Here is a 17,703-nt window from a genome sequence, read left to right as displayed (position 1 = left end):
TAGCTCCCAAAATATGGACTTCTTCTTCCACATGGGTGCGTGACCGTCGGCGTCGTTCGGAACAGGTTCGCTGCCATGTGCCTTTCCAAATACTACTTTCACATCCTTGACCATATTGAGTACATCCTCACCAGTTCGGTTGCCCGGCTTGGACTGGTGGTCTGCCTTACCTTTAAAATGCTTGCCTTTCTTTCTTAGGGGGTGATTCGCAGGAAGAAATCGACGATGGCCAAGGTACACGACCTTTCGATATTTTTTCAAGAATATACCTTTAATGTCATCGAAATAGTGCGTGCATGCATTATATCCCTTGTTTGATTGTCCTAAAAGATTACTTAGAGCAGGCCAATCATTGATTGTTACGAACAACAATGCTCATAGGTCAAAGTGCTCCTGTTTGTGCTCATCCCACACACGTACACCTAGTCCTGTTCCACAAAAGTAGAAGTTCTTCAACTAGTGGCCTCAGGTACACATCGATGTCGTTGCCAGGTTGCCTTGGACCTTGGATGAGCACTGGCATCATAATAAACTTACGCTTCATGCATAACCTAGGGAGGTAGGTTGTAGATACATAGAGTAACAGGCCAAGTGCTATGACTACTGCTCTGCTCCCCGAAAGGATTCATACCATCCATACTTAAAGCAAACCTTAAGTTTCTTGTGTCATTTGCAAACTCCGAGAATTCTCTATCGATTGCTCTCCACTGGGACCCATCAGTAGGGTGTCTCAACATATTGTCTACCTTACGGTCTTCTTTGTGCCATCGCAATAACTTTGCATGGTCTTTGTTTCTGAACAGACATTTCAAGCGTGGTATTATAGGAGCATACCACATAATCTTGGCAGGGATTTTCTTCGTGGGACGTTCGCCCTCAACATCACCAGGGTCATCTCGCCTGATCTTATACCGCGATGCATGACATACCGGGCATGCATCTAACTTCTCATACTCCTCGCCACGATAGAGGATGCAGTCATTAGGACATGCATGTATCTTCTGGATTTCTAATCCCAAAGGGCAGACTACCTATTTTGCTTCGTACGTAGTGACGGGCAATTCATTATCCTTTGGAAGCATCTTCTTTTGGATTTTCAGTAACTCCCCAAATCCCTTGTCAGATACACCATTCTTTACCTTCCATTGCAGGCAATTCTAGTGTGGTACCCAACTTTTTCTGTCCTACATCACAAGTTGGGTATAGCAATTTCTTGTGATCCTCTAGCATGCGCTCGAACTTGATCTTCTCCTTTTCACTTTCGCATTCTCTTTGTGCGTCACGAATGGCCTGACCAAGATCATCAGCGGGCTCATCTTCTGCCACTACCTCTTCTTCAGCTTCCCCCATTGCAAGTATCATTGAAGGCACCATATTCAGCAATAATGTCATCATCGTCCCATTGTTCTTCTTCACCTTCTTCCATTACAACCCCGGTTTCTCCGTGCTTCGTCCAATAAATATAGTTTGGCATGAAACCCGACTTCAACAAGTGTGAATGAAGACTCCTTGAGCTAGCATATTCCTTCAAATTCTTACATATGACACATGGACAGTACATGAAACCATCGCGTTTGTTTGCCTTGGCCACACGTAAGAAAGAATGCACGCCCTCAATGAACTCTTGGGAGCGGCGATCAGCATTGTACATCCAATGCCGGCTCATCTGCATTACATGACATACATACCATATTAAAACCTAGAACATAATCAGTTAATTATACGACATGCATGCCACCACACAAGGTATTAATTTATGAAAGTCTCGCTACAATGTAGACAATCCCAACTACCACTAAAAAACTAAAGCTAAAATGCACTTCAGCAGCATAAGGATTTCGCGACCAATCCCAACTAAAACAGACAGATCATGCGTTTGTTCAACATCTATGGGCTTCTTCCGCAGGATCACTACCTCATCAGCCGCCGTAGCCGCCTGTGCAAGAGAGTTTTGCATGTGTTCAACATACTCTTCCTCCCAGTACCAGCCTGAACATCCAATGCCATCCCACTGAAATTAAAACAAAAAATTAGAACTTTAATCACAATCATCATGAAAATAAGTATAAATTAATCATAATCATTAAATATGATAAAATAACTCACATTGCGATCCGGACACTTGTAGAAGATACGGCCCTTGTTGGGACACTCCTTCCTCACCCGATACTCCATCACAATCTTCTCCTTACACTTGCCGCATGCAATGAGAGGAAGGTCCGGCCTCAGTCACTTTGGAACCCGATGAGAGGCCGAGGACCCGGAAGCAGTTGCCATCTACTCTCTATACTCATTTTTAATATAATATAAATTTCTCATTTTATAAACAAATAAAATTAAAAAAACTCTAAAATTATCTATATCTCCAAACCATGAAGTGTGCTATGCATGCTAGAATTGAAAACTCAATACTAGTTTTGAATAACTACTTTAACCTTCCTTCATCCAAATACGTAAACTTTAAAGTGATTTTGAGCTTAATTGGCTTACAAATAAAAAAAATCTAACATAAAAAACCACATATATATCTAGTCCACAAAATAAAATAAGCTACTGATGAAACATAAGAGTATAAAGTTGGTAACCTTCGGAACCGAAGAATCGATGGAGGAATGAAAGAAATCTTGTGATACACCGGTGACGAGGAAGAAGAGAGGTCGGCGATGAAGCAAGAACACTGAGCTCGAAGTGGCTCGGGCTCGGGGAGGAACAAGGGCTATATAGGAGAGGACCTTTAGTCCCGGTTGGAGACAGAAACCGGGACTAAATGTCCCTTCCTAGTCCCAGACAGAGCCTCCAGCCGGGAGTAGACTTTTACTCCCGGTTGGAGGGACCAACCGGGAGTAAAAGTTAACCTTTAGTCCCGGTTGGTAGCTCCAACCGGGACTAAAGGTCCCCTGCAGCAAAAGCCTGCCGCAGTAGCCGTTGAGCAGGGTCCTTTAGTCCCGGTTGGAGCTACAAACCGGGACTAAAGGTATCTCTAGTTCTGGGCGCGAAAAATACCGGGACTAAAACCAAATTTCGAGGTGAGATCAAATATCGTTTCTCTACTAGTGATGTGGACTCGCAGTGCAAGTGGCACCTATCAGATCAACATCATCCCCCAATGCAAGTTGGACGTTTGCGGAGAGCTCATGTGTTCGATCCGTACTTCCGTTTATTGTAAATGGTCTATGGTTGCCTGGTTGGGCCATGACATGAGCCGTGGACACTGAAGCATGTTGACCCCGTAGGGTTAGTTCATAGAGATTTTCCCTTCATTTTACCACATTTCTATATATCATAGCTATTTGAAATAAAGGGGCAACTTGATCTGCTTCCCAAGCATTCCTAGATGAGCCCCTGACTCCAACTATTATCAAAACGTACCATCCACACTAGATCTAACCTAACCAACTGCCCATCTCTTTTTGGGTTGTTGCGTGATGTATATAGTTATATCTCAGAGGAGAGACAATGCAAGAAAATGCATGTCAAGAAATAATCATTCCAATGCGTAATCTCTATATATAGATATTTCTTAATTAGAGGAGAGAGAATGCAAGAAATACATGTTAAAAAATATTCCACCCAATGCATAATGTGAGCTTGAATCTTGAGAGCTTGGAATGATCAATATATGAATGCTAGAATGTATACCGAAGACATAACTCTTCCTCTAATGCATATTTTGTTGTTTATCATCTCTACACTACTACAAAACCCTCATCGCCTCTGGTTCGTAACCCATCTTCACCACTGGTTTCAAACCGCCGGTTAAAGAACATGCGCCCATTGTCGCGCCCTCGGCCGCCGCCCATGCCCTTGGCTGCCGGGAGGGGCCGGGACGGGCGAGGTCATCGCATCCTCGGCCATCGTCATGCCCTCGCGCAAATCTAGGCTGGTGCCGCCGTGCCTTGCCCGTTGGACGGAGTGGAAGGGGAGGGAGGGAGAGGGCGCACGTTGCCTCGATCGACTAGTGAGTGAGAGAGGGGTGGATGAGGGAGAGAGGGGCAGGTGAGAGAAAAGGGGGATGAAGATTATTGTGATAGGGACAAGGGGGAGGAGTGCAGGTGGGTCAGGATGGGTGTTGTCTACGGTTTCCCACTTATATACTCAAGGTCATTTTGTGGCTTGAATCGGTGGTGAAGACTAGGCTAATTTTCACCTCCCGTTCATGACACAAATTGATTGTGATATACTATCACCAACGGTTTAAATAGAACCATCGGTGAAAATGCTGTTGGCGAAAACCATTTCTGTAGTTGTGTTAATATTTCAAGCCTAGCTTGTTTGTTTCACCTAAGGCTCCCTAGTGTTTCAGAAGGTTCTTTAATTTTCTTCAACACACTTAAACTATTATTAAAGGGATTATAATAGTTGAGAAATAAAAAATTTGCTTCTTGGGCCTTAGCTAGATGGCTTAAACCATGCATATGAAGTCCACAGTTATAATAATCATGACAATTGTTTCCTTAATGAGTCATATACCAATAATGTCAATAGTGATTCATATTAAACTATATTGATACTCAAGTAATATATACTCCTGAAAAGAACACAAGATTTTGTGCTCGCTTCTCCATGTTTCTCTCCCTCGACCCCACGTGTCCACTTCTAGCACCCCCTTTGCTCTTGGTTATAAGCAGTTTTTCTCGGCCGCTTAAAAAACGAACACCAATCAGGGATTGTTTTGCCAAACCTGCCTAGGTTTGCTGACCACGATCGGTTCCCCTATCTGCGACTCGCCCGACTATTCTGTTTTGTCTCTCCTAGGATTTTTGTCAAAATTAGCCCCACTAGAAATCGTTGCCTCCTCCGCATCCATCCACTAATACGCCCAAAATTGACGCCTCCTCAATGTCCATCATCCCGCAGCACACTCCACCGAGCCACATATATGCCCTCTACGTACTAGATGATGACTCTCCTATGCTGCTTATCCTTGCCAAGCCCGGGCTCACCACCAGCAATCACCGTCCTAAAAACATGGGTAAGGCCAATCAACGCACGTCTTCATCTCCAACCCATAACTATCACTTGTCATTGAAGGAGATTTTTCGTCTCTAGCGAGGCCACTAAGCAACTTATAGTCGAAGATTCGAATGTTTGTCTGTGGCCTTGATTTGTGTGGTGCCCCACAATAGGACGAAAATGGCTAGGATGGTCACTTGGAGGCCCAACTCAGAGCCCATGTGAACAACTAGATCCTTGGAGGCCAAATTAAACTTCACGTTGATGCCAATTGCATCAAGGGTCTTGGCTCTGGTGATCATCAACTTTGATAATCGACGCAATCTTGAGTGGATTGAGTTGCTGATGCTGCGAATCACTATGAGTTGTTTCACTCGGATCCACTTGATTGATGCCTTTTCATGATATTTTTTTGGGTGGTTCTCATGTGATTTAGCATGGGTGTGGTTCATTTGGATTCTATATATGTTGTTAGAGGTATCCAATTTTGCTTGCTTGGTTTAAAATTTTCTTAACAATGAACTAGAATTGCTCTTCTGATAGCTGTCACAAAGCAATTGTTTTCAACTTGATCCATTCTATTATTTTCATTTTTCCTAGAATCCTTGGGTTACATGGGCAATAATGAACTTAAGATACTTTGACGCCGATGCAGGATTAATAGGCATCCTCATTCTTGCCTCTTTTACAAAGAAGCTTGGTAGGTTCCTCTTCTAGACTCTAGAGTATGTTATAGGACAATAGGCAGATCAAACTATGCCATACTAATCGACTGAAGCATGGACACTTAAGTAAGTGGCAAGTTTTGGTGTTTAACAATTTGGATGTTAGGTCACAAAGCACAAGAGGAATGTGACCCCCCCCCCCCCCCAATTTTGATGCAAAGGCAATCAAGGACATGGATTCAAGGCTAAGGACCTTTCTAAAACCAAGTAATCACAAATTAATGATATGATGGAATCTTGGGTAGGAGAGGTTTTGCTAGTCTTTAGTGTTTCACCATAATATAAAAGGGGAATGAGAGCTAGTAGCTTGACCTTTAAGTTCCGTGAGATTAAAGATGCACACTTGGAGAACAAATGTCCATAGAGGAGCCTAAGGAATCAAGTTTGACTCAAAGCTAAGCAAGAATGAAGAATTTGGAGTCAAAACAAATTCAGGAATGTTTGGAAATTGTAACATCCTATTAAGGGTATACATTTCATGTGCATCATAATTTCTGAGCATAACTAAATATATTTTTGCTTTTTATAATTCATTATTAAGGCTAAAATCAATTCAGAATAAACTCCTTGCTAAAACCCTACACGTGAAATTCATACCAGATCAATCACCAACTGGCCCTAGCAACTCAATTAAACACAATCGGTATGAAAGTCTCTAAGACTGTAATGTCTGAAGTGTAAGTGTGGCTGACTGGCAGTGTTACTAAGATGCTATATATGTTTAAGGCCGAGTAACTAGCTATATATCTTGTTTAAGCGCTTAATAAATTTCAATAATAAAAGGCATAGTATTAAACCTTAGGTTAAGTTAGAAAACACTAAGTCTGCGGTTGAAAACAAAAATGCACAAATGCTCAACCTGATATATCTCGAATCCATGTAGAAACCTAGCCGCAAGTTGAACTGATGTGCTTCTTGACAATGACAATTTCAACCTGTTTGGAAATGATCAGTGGACTTATATTTGGGGCAGCTCCCTTTTCTCTTGCAAGAATGCCTACAGAGCACTTATGGGGTTAGCTTCTGCACCACGGCCTTTTAAATGGTTATGGAAGAGCAGGTGTAAAGGCAAGCATAAATTCTTTTTTTTTTTTTTTGCTCCTTCTTTTGGAATGATTAAACAATAAATCTCCTCCGAAGAAAACACTTCTCGGTACATTCTTTTGATTGTGTGCTCTGCAATTGTGTTACTGAGGAGACTTTGGAGCATCTCTTCTTTACTTGTACCTTCAGTAGGTGGTGCTGGCGTCGTATTGGGGTGCCATGGAACCTAAATGTTGATCTTATTGACAGAATTGTCTTGGCCTGAACCCTTTCCTTCAGCCCAATTTTTATGGATATAATCATGGTGGCCTGTTTGACTATGAGGACAATGAGGAATGGCATTATCCTCGACAATAAAAGACCCTCGCTTGGTCATTGGGAGTCCTGCTTTAAGGAGGATTTAGCTTTGTTAGTTCTTAGATGCAAGTATTCAAAGAAATCTCTTCTTAAAGATTGGCTTCTATTTTTTTAGATTTTGTTTTGTTCTCCTTTTTTTTTACTTTTGTACATACTTATGCCCTCCAAAAACGAATACAATAGGGGATTCACTCCTATTTTTCTAAAAAAAGAGTTTTAGGTGTAGATGACATGCAAATATATCCCAATCTCATTTGAGTTGGTTTAGTCTTGAGTGATCCAAGTCAGTCCTGAGTAATCCAGAGTCCATATCCGAGTGATGACTCCTAGACTATAGAAAACACTTAGTTCGAGGTTGAAAACAAAATGCACAAATTTCCAACCCAATATATATATCTCGAATCCATATAGAAACCTAGCCGAAAGTTGAACTAGGATTTGTAGAGTTTTAGGTGTAGATGACATGCAAAGATATCCCAGTCTCAATTGAGTTGGTTTAGTTATTCAACTTCGAACTCAAACGAACTAGGGAAGAATCGAAGGAACCTAAGTTCTTAACTTGAATCCTCAACTTGGAGCACTAGATCCCTTATTTGTGGATCCAACTACCTAAGTGTCTAAATGAAATTTGTTTGTCTTTAGCCGATGAACAACTTTCGTATTTACAGCTCAACAAGTTTCCATTCGAAATCACAAAAGAGATTGCATTTGTGCTTACTATGTGGTGCTCGGATAGCATTTTGATCGGTTATAAGCAGACATATCTAGAGTTTGAGAGGCAACGTGGGATTATGCCATACACCGCGTATTTGCTTTTTGTGGATTGTATTAGTACTCCTTCCGTCCTAATAAAATATAATATATCAAGGTATTAAAAATGTGCCTAATATTATAAGGGGAATCTAGGAAAATTAACTTCCTAAGACCTCAATCACTCGTGAACTTATCATTGATGTATGTTGTCAACTAGCCACCAGGCGCAAAATATAGTAAGGACCACTATTATGGGATTAAAAAGTTAAATACGCGACCGTCACGCGGAGCACGGACGGCACGACACGGCTGGCCCACTCTCTCCCTCTTGGGAGCGTCTCCCTCTCCCTCTCCCTCTCACGTTCTTCCTCCAACCCTCATCTGTGCCCGCGCTCGTGAGCTCCTTTCGTAGATGAGCTCCTCCCTGCACCCGCTCCTCGCCCCCACCCACGCCGGCGAGCTCCTCCTTCTCTCCCCTCCAACGGCGGCGCCGGCGAGGTAGACCTCCTCCTCCACCACGACCACCACCTCCTCCTGGATCTGCTTCTTAAGGTTTTGGCGAGCTCTCCCTCCCTTCTTCCCAAACTTCAACGACTAGAAGGAAAGGGGGTTGGGGGACGAAGGCCGACCAGGCAGTGGAGATCCGGCGGGCGGGCCCTGACGGCGGTGGAGGCGGCCGAGCCAGGTCAGAGCGAGGGCACCATGGCCATGGTGAGGAGAGGGGAAGAAGGTGGCGCCACGAGCGAGCTAGGGTTTCGTCGGGAGCTCCACGGCCGCCGATGAAACCTTAGCTCGTTGTGGCGAGGCGGTGAGCGGCGGCGGGGGCAAGGACGAGGCCGTGGTTGAGGGAGGAAGATGAACGGTGTTTGAGACGCCCTCCTAGCTTGCGTGGTCGAAGGAGGAAGATGCACAAGACAGGGGTCACGCGCTCTCCAATCGCGCAACGGGTGACGCGTTAGCTGCCTCCTTATGGGATGAGTTGATGAATCAATGCTACATGGCTAGGTCACTCCAAGTCCAACTCATTGTTATTACGGTATAGATAAAGAAATCCTATTGACTGTTATTACGGTATAGATAAAGAAATCCTATTGATTTGTTATCTTTTATATTAGGGTATAGATATAGATGTAGAAACATATAGATAGAGATTTGGACATCCCAAGAATAGCCGGATAGGTGTGAAGAAAACAATTGACTCGACAAGACACTCGAGCAGCTAAATCCATGAGAAAAGTAAATCAACAGCGTGACAGTCACGCGGAAAGTTACGGTACAATTTACGACACCGTTCAAGGAACATCCATCATCAATTTATAAACATCATACACCAGTAACTGTCTTTTCTTTTGTTAACAATACATTTACACCGAAAATAACTACTTTTCTTTTGTTATCAGTAACAGTTACACTGAATCGTTTCTCTCGTAGGGCATAACACCAGAAAACCCCTGCTACAGTTACACCTACAATCTAAAGCCGAATTTCAGGCATGCTAGATATACACTCACAAGAAGGAACAAATACAATGGATATGATTCTGAATTTAAGAAACTGGGAAGATTCCACTGTGCACACACCCCTTGTATCAAAGTATTTCGAGGTGTTTGGTTAAAGAAATAAAAAAAAGGAAAATATTGATCGCCCCATCTGTGCGACATCTATCTTTTGCCTTCGATGTGTCCTAGCCACAACTCGGGCAAGGTACACCATCTGTCATTATTCACCTGCTTGGAATCTGGCCTCTGAATGCAGCAGCTTAAGAGCTAACAGCTTGACTCCAGCTTCCGCTTCTTGATAACAGGTGCTGGCTCAACAATGATCCCAGACTCAAGCTCCCTCTCGATCCAATCATTTTCACTCAAACCATCAAAAGTGATTGCCTGCTCATTTCTTGGTCCTACCACAATCCCTGACTCGAGCTCTCTCTCAATCCAGGCTTCATCACTTAGCTCATCTGAGATGGCATTGGCAGCACAATTGGCTTCTAGTTGTTTTGTAACAATCCCAGACTCGAGCTCTCTCTCAATCCAGGCTTCTTCACTGAGGCCATCTAAAGCAATGGCTTGCTCTTGGATCTCCCTCCGGCTCTTCCTCTTCATCAATAAACCTTTTATCCTGGCAACATCAATATTTCCAAGCTTTGCACTCAAAGTATCAGACTCCACCTTGGCCAGCAGCACGGATGGTGCATCATCTGTGGGGCCTGAAGCAGCATCAGCCAATCTCTGATCAGTGCACAAGCTATCCACATTAACACTGTCAGTACAGCAACCGGAGTTTGCAATCAATGGTTCCAGACACCAACTGCTTTCCTTGTCCACCTTGGCATCCAGTGATACCACATCAGGCAATGGGACACCATCACCATGCTGATTTATTGACACCTGGTTCAAGCTTTCGTCATTGACTCTGACATTGAAGTCATTACACTGGCTTGCCATCCTGCTTCATATATTCAGCACTGCCCTCAGTGCCTACAGTAGCATCTAATGATGTCTGATTACTAGAAGGCATCATCCCATTGTCATGTTTGGTTATTAAGGCATGATCCAAGCTCTCTTCATCATGTGCTTTACAAGAAACATTTATATTAGCACAAGTATTCAACGAACTGCTGTCAGGACCTGAGACCCTACAATCACCCGTGTGACTGCTTATCAAGTATTGACAGGAATCCACCTGCACGTGGTCACTGGGCTCGCTAATATCAGGACTTGAGCTGCTTATTAACAAGCTTGATTGATTCAACACAGAGTCTGGGCTATTAGATAAGCTCAGTTTAGCTTCACATAAAGTGTCCTTTTGCTTAACCTGGATTGGGACGAGCAGGCATCAATTTCTTCACAGCCGCAAGCTCCATCATTTGATGAATGACAGCTGCAGAAATACGTCTTCTTTTCATGTTTCAAAAAGCAAAGAGTACAATAATGATATGATCCACCTAATAGTCCACATACCTTCCAGAGGCTTTGGCGCAACATCAAATTGGTGCCACCAAACATGCGCTCCATGCAAAGGAAGCTTGATATTGTGAAGCTTTGCAGCCAGGTAAAGGGAACCAGCAGCTATGTACTGGGGTTTATACTGTAGGCACAATGTTGTTTTAAGCCTGAACATAAGTAGCAGAATTAATACATCCGATTTGCAATCTTAGAAATATTGGCATTGATAAATATTGAAATAGCTTATCATATACCAGTCATTCACAAAGTTCCATGCTACTTGTTTCACTTCTTTTTGATTGATGCCAAGATTTTGCATAGCATCAAAAAGTGGTCTATAAGGATGATGAATGTTGAAATCAAATCGAATAGTTGTAAGAAGCAATCTCTCTCCGATCAAAATGAGCGCTTTCTGCTTCTCAAAAACATCCTGTATAATAGATGCTGATCAAACACTGAATGGACAACAACATAAAAGTCTCAAACATTATTTTAGTGGTACCTTCTGGCGGATCCTTTGAGCCGCAGCAGTGTCCCGCCTATACATTGTTTCATAGGCTACTCTAACTACATGGTCTAGGGGGCAAGGAGTATCTTCAACTTTCGACGCCAGAAATACACATACTGTTGCAACTGTCTGAAATAGGGTAATGACAAAAGGAACCATTAAAACCAGTAAAAGGAAATAAAAGTTCCAGAAGAACTACTGGTCCACAACGAGCATACCACAAATAGATCGTGCACTTCGAACAGAGTAAATATTATGAACACACATAATAAAACAGAAATTCCTACTAGTGTTCAACATAACTAGGGGCTGCATGATAACAGAGAGATAATTTCTGGAAAAGTGATCTGGTAAATATGAACTAAACAAATCTTACAAAACTAAGAAAAGAAATGCAGTAAAGTGAGCCATTTCTATAGAACTTACTGGTGAATATGTAATTTACAAGATGATCCGTCAAAGTATGTCAAACTTGCTTAAGTTGTAACAGTAAGTTGCAACCCAGTTGGCTGATCGGGGTTAAGTAACTTCAATAGGAAAATTCTGAATGCACTTTCCCAGTTATGACGAAGTATTGTACTTAATCACACTAGTATCATATCTGACAAACACAAACTTCCCAGGTAAACTGAAAACAACTCTTAACTACCTCGAAACTTTTTAGTATATTAAGAGAAGTGAATTAGGACTTAAAAGTTCTAGAAAAAAATGTATTCCAACAACATTGTAGCTGGTAGATTCCTTTAAAATGTCCAATCACGAAGTGATCTTGAGGTAGAGTAGCATCAAGATGAATCAGCAATTAGCATGTAATCAGAAAACTAAAATAGTTATAGTATTACAAGATTAAATACTTCAAATGATTTGAAGGATATTCTGTAATGTTAAGTTAGACATGGAGAACATATTGCCAACAAATGCTTGGCAATGAAACTCTGCACTCTTGTCACTTTTCATAGACATCAGCAACCATCACTGCCACAACAAAATAGTCTCTCACCTGCCATCCATTTTTGGCAAGGGACTGATGTAAATAGAAACGATGGCAAAGCATGACTGCTGTTGCTAGTGTCATCTGAGGTCTGTGGGAAAAAAAAAGATGTTACCACATATAGAAAATCTTACCAAAGTTGCCAAAATAATACAATCTGGTAGCAGAGTCAAACATATTGGTCGTATAACAAAAAAAAGCTTTGTCTTAGAGAAAAAAAGGAAGTCATTTATGTTCATGACAGATTGGGTCAATGTAAACAATCATGTTATGAGCCACAATATAAAGTAGTATAAACTAAGAACACCCTAGAATAAGGTTGAACAAAGTCAATTTCACTTAAGAGAGTCGAAAGGAGTTTCATACAGCTTCAGCCTGATGCCAACATCCCGGATAAATGAACAATATAAATGCCGAATTTCTGACTCCTTGTTTTCAGTAATACCATCTTTCCTTGATGGAGAAAATTTCTCTAGTTCTTCCCTGGTGAAGTACCAAGAGTGCATGCATTCATGTGATGATTTCTCAAGGATCCTGGGTGCCCCATCCATCAGTATGTCTGAGACACCCTGCTGGATGGGCTCTCTGCAACCTCCTCTAAATCCAGATAAGGTTGAAGGAAGCTTAATTAGTTGTATCCTGGACATTGCAAGTTTTGCGAAGCAACCTGTAGAATTGACATATCTTTAGAACCAAATATCCACTGCTTTGCATTGATATACTGCTAGAGAAAAGCAAGAACATATAAATGTACAGACAAATAAAAAATAAAAATATATATTTATATAAGTAACGACTAAAAAATGCATGTAGTACCAGATCTTGTCATGCATGTCCAGGTTTATTGTGTCTAGGCACAGTCTTTAGTATTAGCAGATTTTCAGCTAGTAGTTTTGACGGAGAAAAAATAGGTCCCACCGAGATTTGAACTCGGGTTACTGGATTCGGAGTCCAATGTCCTGACCACTAGACCATGGGACCTTTGATTTTTTTCAGCTAGTAGTTAAGGAGAATAATAGGCAATCATAGGAGTTATGACTACAGTATTTAGGAGGATATCATGGGCAGGTGTATCAGCTATATATATGAGAAAATGGTGATGGTTGAGAGAGACGGATCAACCAAAAGAAGGGAGAGGGAGTGATTTCCAAGTGTGTGTTTGTGATAAACACTGAAAAGGAGAGGGAGTATTTCCTAGTGTGTGTTTGCGATAAACACTAAAGAAAGGGAAGGAGTGATTTCCAACAGAGCTTATTACTTTGCCAGCATGCTATGAGCCTATGACTGTTCTCCAGGCCCTAGGCCATCAACAGCTTTTCATATTTCCTTTTTTCCAGTTGTGCAAGCAGCACCGTTTCCTCTCTCCTAACGTTGCAGGGGGGAATGAATGGCCATTGTCCTACAGGGTATAAAAATTATATTTTCTTTACTGGATTTGAGCATGCTGGAGAGAACCAGTTTTCGCAACCTGACAAGCTTGTATTAGGGGAAGTCACTGCTTGAGAACGGTTGTAACCAGCTCATGGACCTGTTTCGTACAGCTTAAAATTATGGAGAAGCTAGCTTTTCTTCTGCTGCCCACAGCAGACTCTTAGTAGGGAAGCTCCGGCCCAAAAACTGTTTGGCAGTCTCTAGCACCCATGGTCGTTTCCACCGCCGGATCTTGGCTATGGAGACGGAGACGGCCAGATCTCACACTGAGATGGGTAGATATGGTGCTGGACCACCTTGGGGGCAGCGGATTCAGGAGTTTGGATGCAGAGGAAAGGGTGACAGGCGGATGGGAGTGGCAGCGGATGGGAGCTTGAGTGCGGCCAGAGGGGAGCACGGTGCCGCTGCAGAGGAACTCGGTGACCTTGGGAGGTTGAAGGTGCTGGCCGCAACAGGGTGGAAGGGCGGTCGAGGCAAAGGGGAAGTGGCACCCATGTGGAAGCGGGGGGAAGGGGGGTGAACTTCAGGGAAGCTATGCGTTTGGCTCCTTTATGGTTTGTTTTTTATGGGAAACAATTCAAACAGCACCCATACTGGTTGATAAGTCATGGATTTTATGGACTTCCACTGTTAAGTGAGCATAGGCCTGATCAACATGCTACAATCCACTCTATTTCATCACTAATAGAATCACGATGTGTTAAACTATGTCTGTGTGTGCTGGGTTGATGGGGTCGAGGGGGAGTTTTACGCCTGCCAAGTCTCTCTCTATTGTTGTATAAACAATTTGTTTCCGGTCGTCATTCATGAAAGAAGGTCTTTATGGAATATTGTTGAAGTGGATGGTTACTAATAGAACATTCTGCTTCGCAAAATGGTGTCACCAGTTAGGTAATTCTCGTGGAACTATCTTGAAAACAAAGCTTGCAGCCTAGCCTGGGTATTTCAGACTCACTAACAACAATCCATGTTTGAGGTCGGAAATACTAAGAACATTCTGCAAGCCATGCATGCCCTCCACTCATGGTTCAGTAAACAGAACCGTAGTGTTTAAAGCTTTTCAGAGACAGCGAAGAAAAAATAATTTGAGAAACAAGACGTGCAGATATATTTCTGATTTACTGAGGCATTGTTTGGATAAAAATCAATCTCTCCCAATCCATATGGAGTGGATTGGAAAACGGACTAATTTTCCACCTCAACCCCTTCCAAAACGTATGGATTGAAGGGGATTGCTGAGTTTCCAAACAAGCCCTAAAGGTAAGTAAGTCAACTCATGAATCTCATAGCAATTGGAACTCTAATCTATTTAAGGCATCATTATAAGATGCAATACGAACACTGTCAAGCACACTTCTACTCCTGCTCTTTTGGTCGAATATCAATAGTTTGACTTCAAGCTCAGCTCGCACCATCCTCACATGAAAAAATTACTACGATGATTCAGGTAGGTAAAACAGGCTGATTCAGCAGGTACAAGATCGAGCTTATGCCGAGCAACAAGGTGGAGTAATAGCACTAAAAGCTTTGAGAAGACAAAATTTGCAATTATTTAGATACAACAAACAGCAGCCTAACTTCCACCAAATTCACCCTGTTAAGGGGGACAAATTCTATTTCTACCCATGCACCTTATATACAGAAATAAAAATTAGCGATCTTAAAGGACATGGGTGTACATGTAGACCCGATTTTTTTGCAAAAAAGGAAAAAAATCGAAGTTTGCAGGCATAATCACGTATACTACACTTATAATTGGATCAGATCAGATCCAAATAGAAATAGCTTGGGTTTGGGAGCTCGGTTTCGCGCAGCAGGAACGGAAGAGAAGGGGTGGGAAGAGAAGGGGCGGAAAGAGAAGGGGTGGGCGTACCTGGTGGGTGCTCGTCGCCGGTGAAGGTCCCGAAGATAGAGGGCTGGGCACGGCGGCGGCGGCGACCGCAAGTCGTCGCCACCAGAAACAGATAGAGCGCACGCGAGGGGCACGGGAGAACGACGCGAGAGAACAGAAGCAAGGCCGCAGGGTAGAAGGTTTTGGGCCATGCATTAATCTCTGGGTAATAAGGGTATGTACGTTTTCCCGAGTCTAAACCAAGTAGTTCCGGAAAAAAAAAAGGGTTAATCGGATTTGTGCCATTATAACTTTATCGTTTCCGAAGAACGTCATTACTATTTGTCTATTTTGAAGCATGTCATTACAATTCTTCATTTTCCACAAATATGCCATTGAATACATATGGACACAGTCTGGACCCAGCTGCAGGCGTATACGAAGACGTATACTTCATCTCCTCTGTCACTGACACGTGGGCCCCACATGTCTTCTTCTTCTTCCCCCTCTCCTCATCACCTTCCTCCTGCTCCCACCTTCCGTCCATGGCTGTCGTGAGATGCTGGCATGGCGCTCCAGCGACCGTGGAGGGCTAGCGGACGGCAGAGGAGGTCGAGGGTGGCCCTGCAAACACACTGAGGGTGCCCTCGCCGGTGAGAGCGGATCAGGTGAGGCCGGCGTCGGTGAGGATGGCCCAAGGTCCGCCGACGTCGTGGGAGACGAGGTTTCCAGCTCAGGTTAGCCACGAGATGTAGCGAGATGGCCTCCTCATGCGCTTGCGAAGCCGATGGAAGCAGCGGAAGGGCGCAAGATGGCTTGTGCGAGGAGATCGACGAGCTCGGGTCGACCCCGGCAATGGCGGCGGTGGTGCTTGGTGGAGGCGCTGGAGCAAGGAGGGCTTGTGCTGCTGCTGCTGCTCGCGGCTTGGAGATTCCCATCTCCCCGAGCGCGTCCATCACCTCCTCCCCGAGGCCGAGCTCCTCGAAGCTCTCGGCGACCTCGACCCTCTTCCCCTTCCCCTGCTGCGAGCTTCGCTCAGCGGCCCTCGAGGCGGGCCTCGGGACGCTAGGGGACGAGGCGTCCTTGAGGTGACGGAAGCGGAGGCGCTCGAGGAGGAGCTCGTGCCGCGGAGGGGGAGCGGGAGTGGAGGTGGGGCCAAGGGTGGGGGCGGCGGTGGAGAGGGCGGCGCGGAGGAGGCGAAGCCGGAAAGGGGACGGGCGGGAGAGGAGGAGGCAGTGACCCGCGGCGGCGGCGCTGGCCATCGCCATGGGCGACCCGCGGAGGCAACGACCCGCGACGGCCTGGCGCTCGGGATGGAGAGAGATTCGAAGAAGAGGAGGAAGAAGATGACATATGGGGCCCGCGTGTCAGTGACAGGGGAGATGAAGTATACGTCTTCGTATACGCCTGCAGCTAGGCCCAGGCTATGTCCATATGTATTCAGTGGCATATTTGTGGGAAACGAAGAATTGTAATGGCATGCTTCAAAATAGACAAATAGTAATGGCGTTCTTCAGAAACGACAAAGTTATAATGGCACATATCCAATTAACCCAAAAAAAGCCGATATTTTCTGAAACCAAGTCGATATTTTCGGAAACCAAGTCTAACCGAGCGTCCGTCAAATTTTTCCCGAGCCCATTCCACGGACGCGTCAAGTTGGGTTATAGGTGTTGGGTTCAAAAACTTGTCCAACCAAATTTAAGGTATATCTATAAAATCTTGTTATTGATGGGGTCGTTACCAAAAAATTGACACCAATTTTTATCACCAAATGGCAAAACCACCATAAACTTCTTCAATCTTATAAGAGGGGGAAAATGCTCACTATTGTGTCATGGCCACTCAACCAATTCCATCCCTACATTTTTGCCCTAACTTTGGCAAGCTGATTTTGGCTTGCCATCATTTTGATTGGGCAAGTTTTGAAACTCAACCAAGAAGGCTCATAGTGTCTCGAATTGAGTCTGATTTTTCATATCGTGTCAGAGTTTGTTTTTTTCTAAATCAGGTTTGGAATCAAAACTTATGGACATGTCTAGCCTAATGGTTATTATGGGTCAAAGAAAATTGTTGATTCAATTAGCATGTATTTAGTTCAAGATGATAGAGGATGGGATGGGCGAGTACATTTTTCGTGGTGTTTGGTTTAGGGGCAATAGAGG

At 43.7% G+C, this 17,703-nt stretch overlaps 1 non-coding gene and 1 pseudogene across 1 annotated transcript; both read right to left on the bottom strand.

The window, feature by feature from the left end:
• Positions 1 to 9,175: 9,175 nt before the first annotated feature.
• On the bottom strand, positions 9,176 to 15,731 carry LOC136467486 (cyclin-T1-2-like; annotated as a pseudogene).
• On the bottom strand, positions 13,186 to 13,257 carry TRNAR-CCG (transfer RNA arginine (anticodon CCG)). Its single transcript has one exon. It is a non-coding gene; the product is annotated as a tRNA-Arg (tRNA).
• Positions 15,732 to 17,703: the final 1,972 nt, after the last annotated feature.

This window comes from Miscanthus floridulus, chromosome 7 (genome assembly GCF_019320115.1).
Source record: "Miscanthus floridulus cultivar M001 chromosome 7, ASM1932011v1, whole genome shotgun sequence".
Taxonomy (NCBI): domain Eukaryota; kingdom Viridiplantae; phylum Streptophyta; class Magnoliopsida; order Poales; family Poaceae; genus Miscanthus; species Miscanthus floridulus.
The sequence above is the reverse complement of the archived record's forward strand: the minus strand, read 5'-3'. Positions and strand labels throughout refer to the sequence as shown.